We start from the raw sequence: 18,012 nt of genomic DNA, 5'->3' as shown, positions 1-18,012 counted from the left end.
AGGGCAGGGGAGCGTTGAGAAGCTATGTGTTTATCATTGACCAGCCATTCAGCTGGACCAGCCACAAAAAAGCTGTGACTCCAACAGATGCTCCAGACTGTGTATCCTATCTTGAGTGACTCATTTCCTGATACCCCAAAATATTTTCCACCACTTGCACAGGACAAGTCAGAAGTGTGATAGAGTGTTGACCTCTGCTTGGATCCTCCCAATAACTCTCACGAAGATTGTCAACATATGCGACAAAGCTATCGGGTTGACTGATGTCCCATCAACCACCGTTGAGATATTATCAGATAAGATAGTATCTATAGATAAGTTGAATGGCCGCAGTCTTTCCCCCAAGGTAGGGGTGTCTAAAACGAAAGGATTTATGGTGAGAGGGGAAAGTTTTAAAAGTGATAAAAGAGGCAACATCTTCACACAGAGGGGTTGTGTATACAGACCAGGCTGCCAGAGGAAGTAGCAGAGGCGGGTACAATTATGACATTTAAAAGACACCTGGACAGGTGCATGAATAGGGAAGGTTTTTTTAGCCACAAGCAAGTGGGACTGGTTCAATTAAGCAACTTGAGCAATTTGGGCTGAAGGCTGTTTCTTGCTGTTTGAATCTCTGACACCCTGCACTTCTTTCAGTGCAAACTTTAATGCAGTTACTAGCCTCAGCTATTCCAATGCATCTCTCAAATCTGTTACCAAGAAGATCTAGGGCAGGATGTGCATGGGAATATCACTACCTGCATATTTCTCTGCAAGTCAGACAGCGTCCTGATTTATAATTAGAGATTCACCTCTATATTGTTGCTGGGTCTACATCAGGAACTCCCTTTCAGCTGTATTGTTGGGGCATCTTTTCCAGAAGCACTGATTCAAGAAGTTAGCTCACAACTACCTTCTCAAGGTAGGAATGGACCAATAAGCATTGGCCTGTCTACCATTGCTCAAAACCAGAAAAATCAATAAACTAAATAAAATGAGGATTTTGTTATGTAACTTGACCAACACATTCACAAGCTATGCTAAAGAAGGATCTCTGTAAGCGACATAAGATGGACATTAGTGTGAAGTAAGTTGTTGTTCAGTAGATACTCAGAAAATGTCAGGGCCTGTCATTAATATTGTTAAAAGTACATTTCTAACAATATTAAGTCTTAATTATTCCCAGTCAGTGGCTCTGAAAATAAACTTTCAACAATGTCCAGCCTCACTCCTGCAAATTTTAATTATTATTGGAGATTTACAAATAAAATAAAAATAACTTACATTTTTTAACCCATATGTATGTATAGACAGAAAGATAGAAAAGTGCAAGTTTATTATATATATATATATATATATATATACACGTATATACACACACACACACTCTATATATATATATATACATACACTATAAAAGTGATAAGGCAAAAACAATGCCCCCCAAGTCTATAGTTCAGAGCTTATTTGGAGGTTGTGGTGTTTATTAGTCTGTTAGTTGTGGAGGTGCAGGATGAGGATCTATTGCAGAGATAGGACTAGGGTTGTGTAGATTGGTTCAAGGAGAGGTGCTATGTGTTACTTTTATCATGTCATTATGACAGGCAGCTGACCCATTTGATTCCATTCATATCTCTATAATATGTGCCTGTGAACAAATAGGAAAAGGCTTGCCAAGCGCCTTCTCTGTAGAAAACACTTGTGTAAAATGCAGTGTCAAATAACTTTCAAGTTACTGTGCAATGATGGCTACCACCTTAGGTCATTCCACAGAGTCCTTTTACTGTCCGTTTCAATTTCCCAGTCAAAGTACAACAATAGATAGGAAGTGACAATAATAGGTCTTCACGCTAATATGAGTCAGTTTCTCCCACAGGATGGGAATGATCTGACAAAAACAAGGAAGAATTACTGTGGTGCAGAAACATTGAGCTACAATGCAATCTCTTTGCAGCAAGTCTGAATTCAATTTTGTTCAAATGTCATTGCCAGTGGAATAGTGTTCTGACACCACAATGCTTGACTGGGAACTAACCTTTGCAGTGGAAAGGATAGCTCAGTTATATCCATTTAATACTTCAAACAAATTGAACCGGATATTTTGCCCATGGACTACAAACAAATGAAAAACATAGTGCTTTTGTATGTGCACTTTGTTTTTTTAAATTAACAACAAACTAGACACAAAATAACTAGATGGTTTACAAGCACACTAATTTATGAACATAATTAATTGGTAAGCTCCAAAAGGAATAACAAATCTCTTCTAACATTTCTCATCTATAACTACTTCAAATGGATTATGTGGTCAGTATTTTATACCACATAATTTTATTTTTACCCTCTCAGTTTTATTTCCATACCCTTTGCAATGCTTGAGAATGTACTGGTGAGGTCCTCTCATTTGCCAATGGTTCACATAACTAGCTGCTCAGAGTTGCATGAAAATGGTCAATCTTGACATCTTGTTGGCATGCGTCACAAACATCTGATTAAGGCCAGTATTCATGTGGGATCAGTCCAATTGAGGTACGACACGTATCTGCTCCATCTTCTGGTTTCTTTAGACTCTGCAACTAATCGAATTGTGGTATTGTCCTGAATGAATGAATTACAGCAGTTCCAGAGGTGAGCCACCATCTCTTCAAGAACAATAGTGTGTTTGTATTAAACATTTGCTTTGTCTGTGATGTCCACATCCTAAAAATAAATGTTTTAAACTTGTACAATGTGATACTCATCTCAGGGGCAGGTCCAGGGGCAAAATCCTGACTAAAACTTGAAAAACCAAAGAATTCCACAACACAAAATGAGACCTGTATCTTTTCTTTCTGTGACAGTTCTTTGCTTGAAGGAATCCAGACCCAGCATAATTGCCCTGTGGTTTCTTTGTAGATCCACACCTTCCTCAACTGCTTGTGTATCCAATTGTTTTATGAAAAATGCATCAGTAATCTGTAAAACCTGGAACCAAGCTATTTAATTGGAATAAGGAACAGGCAATAGGAAATAGATGCTAATTCAACTTTTTTGACATAGGAAACACCCAAATCAAATAGGAAAATATATTACAAAATGTAATCTTAATCTTCAGATCTTCAACAGTGTTCTACCATTAATTTCTTGCTAATGTACAAAATATCAGAATGAAAATGTTCTTCACTGCATTTCACTCTCTGCTTTGCGTGGGAGGACATGAGGCTTTAAATTGTCTGATGATGTAATAGTCCCATGTAGTTTAGTATATTGTCACATGTACCGAGGCACTGTGAAATGATTTTGGTGTGTGCTAACCAGTCAGTGGATAGACTATACATGGTTACAATCGAGCCATCCAGAGTGTACAAATACATACTAAAGTGAATAACGTTTAGTGTAAGATAAAGTCCAGTGAAATCCAATTAAATTTAGTCTAAGGGTCCATAATGAGGTAGATATTAACTCAGGACCGCTCTCTAGTTGTTAAAAGGATAGTTCATTTGCCTGATAACAGCTGGGAAGAAACTGTCCCTGGAGGTGTGTATTTTCATACTTCTGTAACTCTTGCCTGATGGGAGAGGGGAGAAGAGGGCGTGACTGGGGTAAAACTTGTTTTTGATTATGGTGGTGGCCTTGCAGAGGCAGCTTGAAGTGTAAATAGCATCACGCAATGTTATTTTCTCATTTGAAGACATGTCCCCTCTAACCTGCTGGTGAATATGGCTGAGAAGTTTTGAATCAACAGCAGAGAAAAGATCTGTTTAGATTATTTTTGAGCTGGAAAATGATCTGTGCAGCAACAAGCAATTGCTAGCTCAATATTCTGCAGAGAAATGCCTAGAATTCAGTGAATCATCTTGCAACCTTCACCAAATACCTTTATCCTAAAGCTATTTTTAAGAACAATTAGGAAGAAAGAAAACAATCAACAAAAATAATCTACCAAAACAGCATGTCAGAAATAGATTGATAACTTTGTCATGTCATATATTCCTATCAACACATGAAAAAAAATATCAACGGAATGATTCATCAATGTATACCATGTGATCGCAGTCTTGCCCATATTCTTAGAAAATAATCTTTCATTAAGAATCATGTGGACAGAGATACGATTTTGTAAGCTTAATAATTTGAGTTGATTATATGGAAAAATATGGAAAAAAGATTATTACAATGACCTCCTGTCTCATTGAGCTCATGCAGATAAGCAAATAAGTGAGATATCATTTGAAGCAAAATGGGAGATAATGGGGAACATTTATTTCTCGGCTAGCATAACTGAAGGTTTTAATTGGACTGCTGACACTGGAACAACTACATATTCAGATTGTCATGTAGCCCTGCGTTACTGACACATCATGAGTTTTTCAGGAAATGATATGTTTAATTATTTTTGAGATAGAGCATGGAAACAGGGCTTTCAGCCCACTGTGTCCACTCCTACCATTGATCACGTCTTCACACTAGTTCAACGTTATCCTAATTTCACATCTATTCCCTACACACCAGGGGCAATTTACAGAGGCCCCCCATCTTTGGAATGTGGGCGGAAACCGGGGCACCCAGTGGAAACCCATGTGATCACTGGAAAAGTGTGCAAACTCTACACAAGGTCAGGATTGAATCCGGGTCTTTGGTGCCATGAGGCAGCAGCTCTACCAGCTGCGCCACTGGGCCGCACTATAAACTCAGATTAGTGAATGGCAATATGTTAAGGATTGCAAAGCCTAGTCCTACTTCTATTCTTTACTGTTTTACTTCTGTAATATAGAATCATACAGCATGGAAATAGGCCAGCATGCCCCAACCATACTAGTCCCACCTGATCCATTTCCCTCTAAACCTGTCCTATCCATGTACTTGATCAAATGTTTTTTTAAGACGTAATGTTAGTACCTGCCTTAACTACATCCTCTGGCAGCTTGTTCCATATACCCACCACCCTTTATATAAAAAGGATGCCTCTTAGGTTCCTATTAAATCTTTCCCTCCTCATCTTAAACCTATGTCCTCTAGTTTTTTGATTCCCCTACTCTGGGGAAAAGAGTTTGAGGAAACCTGAGGTAGTGAATGCAAGTTATTGTACTTTTTGGTGAATCCATACTTAATTGACTTTTTCTATAACTATTTTGAAAACTGATGCAATCCCATGGCACTTTTTGCATTGATCCATTCTCTCATAACAACAGATTTTTTTAAATCCACAGTCGCTTGTGGATAAGCATCGATTTGTTTTGTGCCTGAATTGATTACAGTTTTATTAGCTTTAAAATAGTTATGGATAAAGACAGTGTGGGACCATTGTTAAAACTCTGAAATGGAGGCAAGATCAACTATGACAGTTTTAGATGCCATTTGATGGTAAAAGTCTGATGCATGTTCCTGTTAGAGGGAAGAGCACAAGGAAGCCTGGATGACAAGACAAATTGAGAGTATGATCAGGAAAAAGAAGGAGTCATGGGCTGGATGTAGGCAGCTGAGATCAAGTGTATCATGGAGGAGTTTCTGGAACTGAGGAGCATACCTAAGAAGGAAATCAGGTGAAAAGGGGGGCAGGAGATGGCTCTGGCAGATAGTATCAAGGAAAATCCCAAGAGATTTTATGGACATTAATGGAAAAACGGTTACCAGAGGAAACATGGAAACATGGAAACATAGAAACATAGAAAATAGGTGCAGGAGTAGGCCATTCGGCCCTTCGAGCCTGCACCGCCATTCAATATGATCATGGCTGATCATCCAACTCAGTATCCTGTACCTGCCTTCTCTCCATACTGTTGATCCCTTTATTGACGAGGGCCACATCTAACTCCCTCTTAAATATAGCCAATTAACTGGCCTCAACTACCTTCTGTGGCAGAGAATTCCACAGATTCACCACTCTCTGTGTAAAAAAATGATTTTCTCATCTCGGTCCTAAAAGACTTGCCTCTTATCCTTAAACTGTGACCCCTAGTTCTGGACTTCCCCAACATCGGGAATGATCTTCCTGCATCTAGCCTGTCCACCTCCTTAAGAGTTTTGTAAGGAAGAACAGAGCCCCTCAGAATGCAAAGAAGCCATTTCTGTGTGGAGCCGCAGGAGATGGGCAAGGTGGTCAGTGAGTATTTTGCCTTTGTTTTTATTGTGGAGATAGATATGAAGACTGGGGAACTTGGGGCAGTTAATGGAGATATCTTGAAGACAGTCCGTGTTAGGTTCGAGGAGGTGATGGATGTTGTAAGGTGAAGCATGTGAAGGTAGATAAATCTCCCAGGCCTGATCAGAAATATCCAAGGACACTGTGGGAAGCTGGAGAATAAATTGCAGGAATCCTGGCTGAGATGTATGAATCATCATTAGACATGGGTGGGGTGCTGGAAGACTGGTGGGTGGCTAATGTTGTGCCTCGATTTAAGATGGGCTGCATGGAAAAACTTGGAAACTGCACACCAATGCAGGGAAGTTACTGGAGAGGATTCTGAAGGATAAGATAGATATGCACTTGGATAGACAGGGGCTGATTAAGGATAGTCAGCATGGTTGTGCACATGAGAGATCATGCCTTACAAATCTGATTGAATTTCCTGAGGACGTTACTAAAAAGGTTGGTGAAGGTAAATCCGTAGATGTTGCTTATATGGACTTATATGGATTATATATAGCAGGCCATTCGATAAGGTTCTGCATAGTAGGCTGTGTTGGCAGATTAGATCACACGGGATCCAGAGGGATATAACCGACTGCATAGAGAATTGGCTATATCGAAGGAAGCAGAGGGAGATGGTGGAGGGTTATTTCTAATGTTGAACATCAAATATAATGCTGGAAATGAAGTACTAGTTCTCAAATGGATCGGCTGGGCTTATATTCACTGGAATTTAGAAGGATGAGAGGGTATCTTAGAGAGACATACAAAATTCTTAAGCGATTGGACAGGCTAGATGCAGGAAAAATGTTCCCGGTGTTGGGGGAATCCAGAACCAGGGGTCACAGTTTAAGAATAAGGGCCAGGCCATTTAGGACTGAGATGAGGAAATCTGTGGAATTCTCCGCTAAAGAATGCAGTGGAGGCCAATTCACTGGATGTATTCAAGAGAGAGTTAGATATTGCTCTTAGGGCTAACGGAATCAAGGGGTATGGGTGGAAAGCAGGAACAGGGTATTGATATTGGATGATCAGCCATGATCATATTGAATGGTGGTGCTGACTCGAAGGGCGGAATGGTTTACTCCTGCACCAATTATCTATGTTTCTATGTTTCTTTGGATGCCCAACATCAACAGGGCTTTCTGTAAGAAAGAACTGCAGATGCTGGTTTGAAGGTAGACACAAAATGCTGGAGTAACTCAGCAGGACAAGCAGCATCTCTGGAGAGAAGGAATGGGTGACTTTTCGGGACGTGACCCTTCTTCAGACTGATGTCAGGGGAGTGGGCGGGACAAAGATAGAACGTAGTCGGAGACAGTAAGACTGGTGGGAGAACTGGGAAGGAGGAGGGGATAGAGAGGGAACGCAAGGGCTATTTGAAGTGAGAGGTCAATGTTCATACCGCTGGGGTATGACCCCGAGCAAAATATGAGGTGCTGTTCCTCTAATTTACACTGGGCCTAACTCCATTGTATAAATGGAGGAGGCCCAGGACAGAAAGGTCAGGTTGGGAATGGGAGGGGGAAGTTGAAGTCCTGAGCAACCGGGAGATCGGGTAAGTTAAGACGGACTGAGCGGAGGTGTTCAGCAAAACGATCGCCGAGCCTGCGCTTGGTCTCGCCGATGTAGAGAAGTTGACACCTGGAACAGCGGATACAGTAGATGAGGTTGGAGAAGGTCCAAGTGAACCTCTGCTTCACTTGGAAAGACTGTTTGGTTCCTTGGATGGAGTCGAGGGGGGAGGTTAAGGGACAGGTGTTGCATCTCCTGCGGTTGCAGGGGAAAGTACCTTGGGAGAGGGTGGTTTGGGTGGGAAGGGACGACTTGACCAGGGAGTTTCGGAAGCAATGGTCTCTGCGGATAGCAGAAAGGGGTAGAGATGGGAAGATGTGGCTAGTAGTGGGATCATGTTGGAGGTGGCGAAAATGTTGGAGGATTATATGCTGTATGCAATGGCTGATGGGGTGGAAGGTGAGGACAAGGGGGACAAGTCCTTATTACGAATGGGGGAAGGGGTAGCAAGAGTGGAGCTGCGGGATATTGAGGAGACCTTAGTGAGAGCCTCATCTATAATGGAAGAGGGGAACCCCTGTTTCCTAAAGAAGGACTTTTACCAGGTCAGGTTGCGTGTGGCATAAGTGCCCTTTTCATTTAATCTTTGTGTCAATTTGCACCCAACCAATGATGAGGATTCACACCCAAAAGCATCATGTTCTGTTCAACCTGTTTTAAATAAAACTGCACATTTTACTGTTTCCCGTGCACCTGTTTTCAGTATAACCACCATGCAGATACATTGTACTCATATTATGCAAAATATAGATAAAAACAATTTCCTGATAATTTTCACCATCTCAATTTGCTTAATAATTAATCATTACTGAGAATATTCAATTGATCCAAAGTACATCTGGATAAAGCTTTTTGCTTACGAGAACAATGTGCAACTGTGTTTTATATTCATTATGCACTGTAATCGCAGTGGTGCGATTTATACTTCTATGTGAAACAAAATTATAGAATCATGGAAGTGCAGAGCACAGAAATATACCATTGGTGTCCATATCATAGAAAGGAGATTGTCTGCCTTTCCCACAGAATCAGTAAAATGTCTGACAGTAGCCTAAAACTATAAGATGAGGCTAGAGCCACTGTGCACTTCAGCCTTTTAAAAACATTTCTGAATGTTTCTGACACATTGAAAAGCATTCTGTAAAATCAAAAGTAATGCTGGTAAACTAACTTCCGAAACATTTAAAAAACTTCCTGAAGTTCCGGAAGACTGAAGGGTGAGTAATGTTGTCCCATTATTTGAGAAGACCAGCAAGGCCAAGCCAGGGAACTACAGGCCGATGAACCTGACGTCAGTGGTAGGAAAGTTGCTGGTAGGGATGCTGAAGGATATGATCTACCAGCACTTGGAGAGACATGATTGATTAGGGATAGTCAGCACAGCTTTGGAACAATTACTCATTCGTCCTTCTCGCCAATGTCAGATCCTCGTCTTGATCCGAATGTAATAAACACACTTCAAGGACACTGAACATAAATGCTTTGATTTAAAAGGCCTCCATTCCTTTACACGCTGGCAACATGTGTCCTCTCACCTTTCTGACTCATAGTATCACGTGATACATTTGAATAAGACGTCATTCGCCATGACAGGAAATCATGTCTTACAAATCTGTTTTTTGAAGAGGTCACCAAGAGGATATCTCTTGGATATATAATTGGCTTGACGGTAGGAAGCAGAGGGCGATGATGGAAGGTTGTATTTTGGATTGGAGGCTTGTGACTAATGGTATGCCACAAGGATTATTTTTAGTTTAGAGATAAAATGCGGAAACAAGCCCTTCACCCCACCGAGTCTGCACCGACCAGCGGTCCCCGCACATTAACACTATCCTACACACACTAGGGCCAATTTACATTATTTATTTATTTTTTAATATATATTTTATTTTAAAAGAGGGATTGCAATAGGAAGAAGGAGAGACATGTCTCTCAATTTAAGACTGAGCTTCAACGGTTTCCAGATACGAATAGTACCATGTATTATAGGAATATGATCATACATTGACTTATTCAGGGATATTGGAGACAGGACAATCGAGTCTATGGAGAAAGGCAAGCAATCTTCTCTTTCCATTTTTAGCCAGTTTGCCTGCTGGTGTGAGTCATCCAGCCAGAAAATTATGGTTTTAATATTTGTTGCCCAATAGTAAAAGATGGAAATTTATGAAATCTATTTTATTGGAAGGTTAGAGTGCAGTAAAATCAGGAATGCCATATAATGCAGAGTTCGCACTCACTTTTCACAAAATGTCACATAGCTATTGTGAGGCGCTGCTGTGTTGAAAATCTTTTTTGAGAATAGTTAAGCTTATAATTGCCCAGAAAGTAGACGATTTAATGAAATCTGCAACTTAGCATTTTGAATGTAAGAATCACATCTCCAAACGTGTGGCTTTGTGTGAAATGCATGCCACCTGGGAATTTCCTGGGAAGGTTTGTAAGCCTTTGGATAGACACTCCATCAATTTTAAGTGGCTAGTAAATAAAGTTAGATTGATAATCAACCCACAACATTTCATAATGATGTTCCTGATGTGTGTAGGTAATCATCAGATCTAAAAAAAATTTAAACCTTTCCTCACAGCTCATATAACCCATGCAATTTTGTGCTGTGCACAGTGTGAAATTAGTGTTGCTTTAAAGGCTGCACTCTTTGCTGGAGTAAATAAAATAAATCTTGGACTACTCCTCAACCCTCCCTCGCTTCCAGTTCAATGGTGTTGCGAGAAGCGATTGCACTTATGACAATGCAGAGTGTGCATGCAATGTGATGCTACAAGGCAAGGCTACCATCATGTCAGAACTTGGAACCTTGTCATACCTGGAGTTGGTTAAAGCAATATCAAGACTGTTGGGGAAATGTAATAGACAGAGTCACAGAGATCTACAGCCCAGAAACAGGTCCTTCTGCCCAACTTGTCCATGCCGACCACGATGCTCCATCAAGCTAGTCCCATTTGCCCATATTTGTCCCATATCCCTCGAATCCTATCCATGTACCTGTCCAAGTGGCTTTTACCTGCCCTAACCACTTCCTCTGGCAGCTCGTTACATATGCCCACCACCCTCTGAGTAAAAATGTTGGCACAGGTTCATATTAAATCTTTCCCCTCTGACCTTAAATCTATGTCCTCTGGTTCTTGATTTCCCTATCCAGGGTAAAAGACTGCACGTTCACCCTTTCCCTTCCCTTCATGGTTTTATATATCTTTATATGATCACTCATTACCTTCCTGAGCTCCAAGGAATAAAGTCATAGCTTTCCAAATCTCTCCCTATAGCTCAGGCTGTCGAGTCCTGGCAACATCCTTTTAAATCTTCTCACACTCTTTACAGGTCAAGTGAAATATGATTTAAGACATTTTGTTCAACATGAAATTGAAAGAGATCTGGAAAATCTTTACCAAGTTGACAAGTTCAATTGTATCATTTTCTAACACTTATCTGGCCAAAACAGCCCAATAAAAGTCAGAGGAAAAATTGATCAAAGTTACAGTGTTAATTCACACCCCAATTTGAATGCTTGTACCATCCGACCAACAACGAGAGAGCAGTCCTGAACTACTATCTACCTCATTAGAAACCCTCTGACTATCTTTGATCGGATTTTATTGGATGTTATCTTGCACTAACATTATTCACATCATGTACCTATGGATGGCTCGATTGTAATCACGTATTGTCTTTCCACTGACTGGTTAGCATGCAAGAAAAGCTTTTCACTGTACCTTGATATACGTGACAATAAACTAAACTCAAACTTCTGGACAAAAAAATATATATATTTGAAGGGAAATTGTCATAACTTCCATAAAAAATCATTGCAAAGAAAGATACAGCAATGTTAAATATATCATTGAGATGGTCAGAAAAGTTGCATCAATTACAGGATAGATAACCAGATATGACAGCTTTGAGCCAAAACCTATCCTATCACACCCTGAGAACCACAGATTACCGCGGAGCAGATGACTGCATAATTAGTTTTTCTTTAAACGGACATAACCAATTAGACAATGGCAAACCAAAGTTTGAAAATGGCAGTGAAATTAACTTCTGACTAACTACAGTTTTCAAAGTTGTAATAAATAATTGTCCAAAACATTTCCATAGCACAATTGGTGCAGTTTGTTAAATAATATTCTTTACTTTTTCTTCCCCTGTATTGTTGTTTTTCTTGAACAAATGAGATGTAAAACAGGATTCTTCATTCTGTGGCAATATTTCCTATACAAAATGTATTCCTCCTTCCAGCCACTTCAATTCACATTTAATTCACTTTGAAATCTAGCACCCACATTTTGCAATCTACTCCAAGTTTGCAATCCCCAAGAATCCAAGAGCCTTTGTTGCATTTGGTTAATCTAGTTCCTCTGCCTATCTGAATTTCTCTTATTAAATCCCTCTGCTTCTGAACATATCTCTTGTTTAAGATCCCTCTAAAATCTATCATGGTGGCCAAACACATTCTAATATCTCCTTCTCCATTGTTGTTCTGAAATAGTTCATCAACTTGAAACAGTAAATTTATTTCTCTTCATAGATGTTGAAAGTTACCAATCTATTTTAAATTTCTAGAATCCATGTTATTTACTTTTGTGTTTCCCTCTTTGTGTGACCTTGCCTTTGTGAAGTGCTTTACAATACTTTTTGTAAGGAGTCAAGTTTTTTTTTACTGTACCATGCTGATTAACCTAGCATTGAGGTTATACATCAATATATATACAGATGCAATTATTTAATTTGCTGTTTGGTCCCAACATGAAACTGCGGAATGCAACATTAATTACTGGCTGACTTCATTTTCAAGACTGCCATATCAGATATCTGCTTGAGAGAATATCTAGCCAAATTAAGGATACCAAACATTAAAGCTAACATCAATCCTAAATTGCATTATATTTAATTATATCATATTTATACCAACCCTTGTACATTTTATGTCCAAGTTATGTGTGTTTATTGGACATAAATGTACGAAGGGTTGGTTAGTAAGTTTGCAGATGACACCACAATTGTTGGAGGGGGGGGTCACGGACTGTGAGGAATGCTGCCAAAGTACACAGTGAGATATAAATCGGCCACAGAAATTGACGGAGAAATGGCAGCTGGGGGTTAATCCGTGCAGTGTGAGGTGTTGCACTTTTGGAGGTCAAATCTATGAGGAAAAATGCAGTTAATTGCAAGACCCTTAACAGCATTTGTGTACAGAGGGATGTTGGGGTTCAAGTCCATAACTCCTGCAAGTGACAACACAAACAGATAGAGTGGTAAAGAAGGCATATGGTATACTTGTCTTCATTGCTCAGGTGAGATAGTTGATAGAAGTATATAAAATACTTGACAGAGCTATATAACATTATGAGAGACAGATACTGTATAAGATAGACACTCAGAACCTTTCTCGCAGGGGGTGGAAATGTCCAACATTAGGTGGCATAGATACAAGGTGAGAGGGGGGAAGTTTTGTGGAGATGTGCGGGGTACGTTTTTTACACAGAGAGTGGTAGGGGCCTGGAACACGCTGCCATGGATGGGATGGGGGCAGATACAACAGCGGCATATAAGAGGCTTTTGGATAGGCACATGCACATGCAGGAAATAGAGCGATATGGATCACATACAGCAGATGAGATCAGTTTAACTTTGCATCATGTTCAGCACAAACATTCTGGGCCAAAGGGGCTGTGCTGTAATGTTCTATGTTCTTACCGCTTATATTTGCAATAAGCCAGTTAAAGAGCCAAATTGCACCTGCACCCAGCTACAGGCCTTTAACAGAAATATAAATGAGACAGAAAGGGGCTCTGATTCTTTCCCAATTTCCTTTCCTCAACAAAGATTTCTCAATTGGAGCAGCGCTCAATAATGTTGGTGTGATACTAGTTTTGCTGTACGATCTAATAGTTGTTGAGATGGTGTGTCCAATGTTTCAATGGACACTTGTTTTTCTCGTCACTGCCACCTATCCACCATATGCTGGAAATTTGTGTGGTCAAGGGACCTTTCTGGAAAGTAGCAGACACAAACTCCTCTGACAGCAACTAAATATGATTATCATCTGAAAGAGTCAAGCTTATTTTTACCCGTGTTTCGTGATAAATCAAGTCAGGGAGGGAACTGTGCCTGAGGTGATCCAGGACCTGTTACCAGCCCAGGACAAACAAAACCATCCAAACAACATGTCGGAATGAACTGCAGATGCTGGTTTACACTGAAGATAGGCACAAAATGCTGGAGTAACTCAGCAGGACAGGCAGCATCTCTGGATAGAAGGAATAGGTGACGTTTTGGGTCGAGACCTTTCTTCAGACTAACAACACACCCTCTCTGCACTGTTCCTGTCAACTGGTAAAGCAGAGGTGTTTGGGGCTCAGAGATAGTCTGCCCGCATGGTTTTATGTGTAAATGGAAACCTATTTTTGACAATTTCTGTATCTTTTTTATTTATTTTACTGGCGGTGAAGGCCACTAACGTGAGCCAATGTATAATCAAGAAAAGTCTGGATTAATCCGTTATTGATTTTTTTATGTGAAAGTAACGGGCAGATTGGACAATGTACAATTGATATAATCCATCTAGATTTTTGAAAGGTCTTTGATTCATGAATCTCAGAGGATGTAGAGTCAGGGGATATGCAGAAGGATGGATTGCAGGCTGGCTTCAGAAGACACAGTGGGAGTAAAGAATGGATATTCACAGTGGAGGAAATGAGTAATGACTTTCCATGAGGATCAGCAAAGGGATCACTGCTGTTCACAAATTAAAGATTTGGACTAGAATCAAAAGCATAATTTAAAAATTTGCTAATGATATCAAATTGGTGATGCTGGGGGGTAGGGGGGGGGGGTAGGAGGGGTGGGTGGGAAGTGAGAAGGAGAGGGTCGTGACTGAGATAGACTGCAACAAATTACTAGGGATTAATAAACTTGTAAAACAGGCAAATAATTGGCAAATAAGTTTAACCCAGGTAAATGTGAGACAGTGGATTTTGGTCGAATGAAAAGGGAGGTAATTTATCACTTGGAAGGTGCCAGTTTAGGTGGGAGAGAGGAACAAGGAGATTTTGAAATAAAAATCGCCAATCCCTAAAAGTTGAGATCTTAATTAGCAACACCATAAATAGAGAAAACCAAACAGTTGTGTTTTTTTCCTGAGGGATGCTTTTGAAAAGTAAAGAAGTGTTAATGGGTGGCGTAAGATGGCAGCCTCACCAACAGCCTGTCTTGTTCTTTTGTTGCTTTTGGTCGGTTGTTAAATGTATGTTTTAGTGTATCTTTAGTTTTGTATTATATGGGGATGTGGGCGGGGAAACTTTTTTTAAATTTCTTTCCCCGAAGGAGGTGCAACTTTTTCCATATCATATCTCCGTCCGCACTGCGGCCTAACATCGTGGAGCTGGCGGTTCCTTTGCTGGGGATCGTAGTTAGGAAGCTACAAACGTGGGAGCCTGCGGACTTAACATCATGGAGCTTGCGATCCCTTTGTTAGGGGTCGACGGGAGCTCCAACTTCCGGAGCCTGCGGGCTTAACATCGTGGAACTCTTGGTCCCTTGGTGAGGGACCGACATCGGAAGCTCCAACCGCAGGGTCTTCGACCGCCCCGATCATGGGAGCTTCGATCGCCCCGACGTGGGAGATTCGATCACCGGCCGCGGGAGCTTCGATCGCCCTGACTGCAGAAGGTTCGACTGCCCCGACCATGGGAGAATATGAGGGAATAATAATAATGATGGATGGGATTTATATAGCGCCTTTCTAATACTCAAGGCGCTTTACATCGCATTATTCATTCACTCCTCAGTCACACTCGGTGGTGGTAAGCTACTTCTGTAGCCACAGCTGCCCTGGGGAAGACTGACGGAAGCATGGCTGCCAATCTGCGCCTACGGCCCCTCCGACCACCACCAATCACTCACACACATTCACACACAGGCAAAGGTGGGTGAAGTGTCTTGCCCAAGGACACAACGACAGTATGCACTCCAAGCGGGATTCGAACCGGCTACCTTCCGGTTGCCAGCCGAACACTTAGCCCATTGTGCCATCTGTCGTCCCGAAGAAGATAACACGTTATTGCCTTCCATCACAATGTGCTGTGGTGGACGTTTATGTTAATTTCTATGTAGTTGTGCGTCTTGTTGCTTTTTTGGTATGACTATGGCAAATCATACATCCTTGTATGTTTTTACATACTTGGCTAATAAATTAATTACAATTACAAAACTGTTCAGTGTACTGTCAAAATAAACCCAAAGGTAGCAGATGACATGGATAGTAATGCCCCTGTCCCACTTAGGAAACCTGAACGGAAACCTCTGCAGACTTTGCACCCCACTCAAGGTTTCCGTGTGGTTCCCGGAGGTTTTTGTCATTCTCCCTACCTGCTTCCACTACCTGCAACCTCTGGCAACCATCTGCAACCTCCGGAAACCGCACGGAAACCTTGGGTGGGGCGCAAAGTCTCCAGAGGTTTCCGTTCAGGTTTCCTAAGTGGGACAGGGGCATAAGGGACCACCATACGTGCAGAGGCCTAAAATTAGGAAGAATTTTGGTTGAGTAGATGCAGATTGGTTACACTTGTGAGGAAGAACATAACGGTAGGTTATTGATGTAAAGCAGTCACTGAGGGATCCTATAGGGAATTCAAAAGTGACTGCTTGATGCAAAGGATGCCGAGAATGTGGAACTCGCTATGAGAGGATGGTTGAAATAAGCAGTATAGATACATTTGAGGGAGAGTTTAGACAACATATGATGGAAATAGAGAACTACTTGATTTGGCTGACTACAGATGCAAAGAGGCTTGAGTGGATGGTTGGGTTGAATGGCCTGTATCTGTTGGATTTTCTTTTTAACATGGATGCTTGCATATTGTTAATTGAACACTAGATGACCTCTGAAGGAAGTATGTTATGTCAGTGACATTGCAAAGTTAACTCTTGTTCTAGTTTGTTACTTGTTGTTATAGCAATCTGATGGTCACGTTATTTTGAGGCTGACATATTTAGATGTAAAAGTCTGAAAGGAATTGAATAATAAAGATCTGGCATTAGCCTCTTTGGCAAGGACGTTGTTTGCCAACATTATTTGAACAGTTACAATGATTTCCAGCAAAGTGTATATTTAATGAGAAGATAGACATAAAATGCTGGAGTAACTCAGCGGGACAGGCAGCATCTCTGGAGAGAAGGAATGGGTGACGTTTTGGGTCAAGCTCCTTATTCAGGTTGATGTCGGGGAATGGGCGGGACAGAATGGAGTCGAAGACAATAAGACTGGTGGGAGAACTGGGAAGGGGAAGTGATGGAGAGAGAGAGGGAAAGCAAGGGCTACTTGAAGTTAGAGAAGTCAATGTTCATACCATCGAGGTGTAAGCTACCCAAGCAAAATATGAAGTGCTGTTAACTCCTTAATGAGGATGTAATGATTTGTGGTTTGTGTCATGTGCTGCAGATTCATAAACATTGTTCACAAAACTAGTGTTTTTCTCAGTTGTAAGAAATATGTGAGAACCAGATGCACCGCCGTGTGTTTATTGTGAAAATAAACCAGATCCCCAGGTGTTTATTGTGAAAATTATATCATAAAGCTGTTTACTGTAATGAAAATAAAGTTGAACAGGAAGGGATACCCTGTGTACAATGTCACTGCCCTGACTATGTTGAAATAAGCTGTGGTGAAGTAGGCTGTATTAAGGAAGAATGAATGAAGAAGGAACCAAACCTCATGATCTGATGCTGTTGTGGCAAAGCAATGAAAGGCGGCCACGCTGTTCTCCATTGGACAGAAACAAACCAGAGTGCTTATCAGGCTAGTTCAAGCAAGACTGAGAAAGGCCTGAGAAAGGCATGAGAAAAATTAACTGTCTAAGGATGGTGGGATGTATGTCCATGGGATGCAAAAAGGAAGAAAAAAAAACATGAGGATAAAATTGGAAAATACATTTACAGGACCAAAGCAGAACTCCAAAGAGTGTAGTTCTAGTGTTTTCAATTGTTTATGATAGGACAAACTGCTCATTCCAGCAATTAATCCAGTGAATCTCTATGCAGCTGTTTCCAATATATTTTCTTAAATAAGAGAACCAAAAGTGTGTGAGGTACTCCAGGTGTGGTCTCACCAGATCCCTGCACAATTGTAGCAAACTACCTTCATTCTAAACCGATATGCTATTGCTTTCTGCACCTGCCTGCTGACTTTTTGTGATTTGTGCACAAGAACACATAGATCCCTTTGTGCTTTGCTCACCTGCACTCTTTCTCCATTTAGATCATTGTCTGCTTTTAGATTCCTTTCATTGAAGTGCAGGATCTCACAACTTCCCACATTAAACACTATTTGT

This window comes from Amblyraja radiata, chromosome 5 (genome assembly GCF_010909765.2).
Source record: "Amblyraja radiata isolate CabotCenter1 chromosome 5, sAmbRad1.1.pri, whole genome shotgun sequence".
Taxonomy (NCBI): domain Eukaryota; kingdom Metazoa; phylum Chordata; class Chondrichthyes; order Rajiformes; family Rajidae; genus Amblyraja; species Amblyraja radiata.
Note: the sequence above shows the minus strand (reverse complement) of the source record.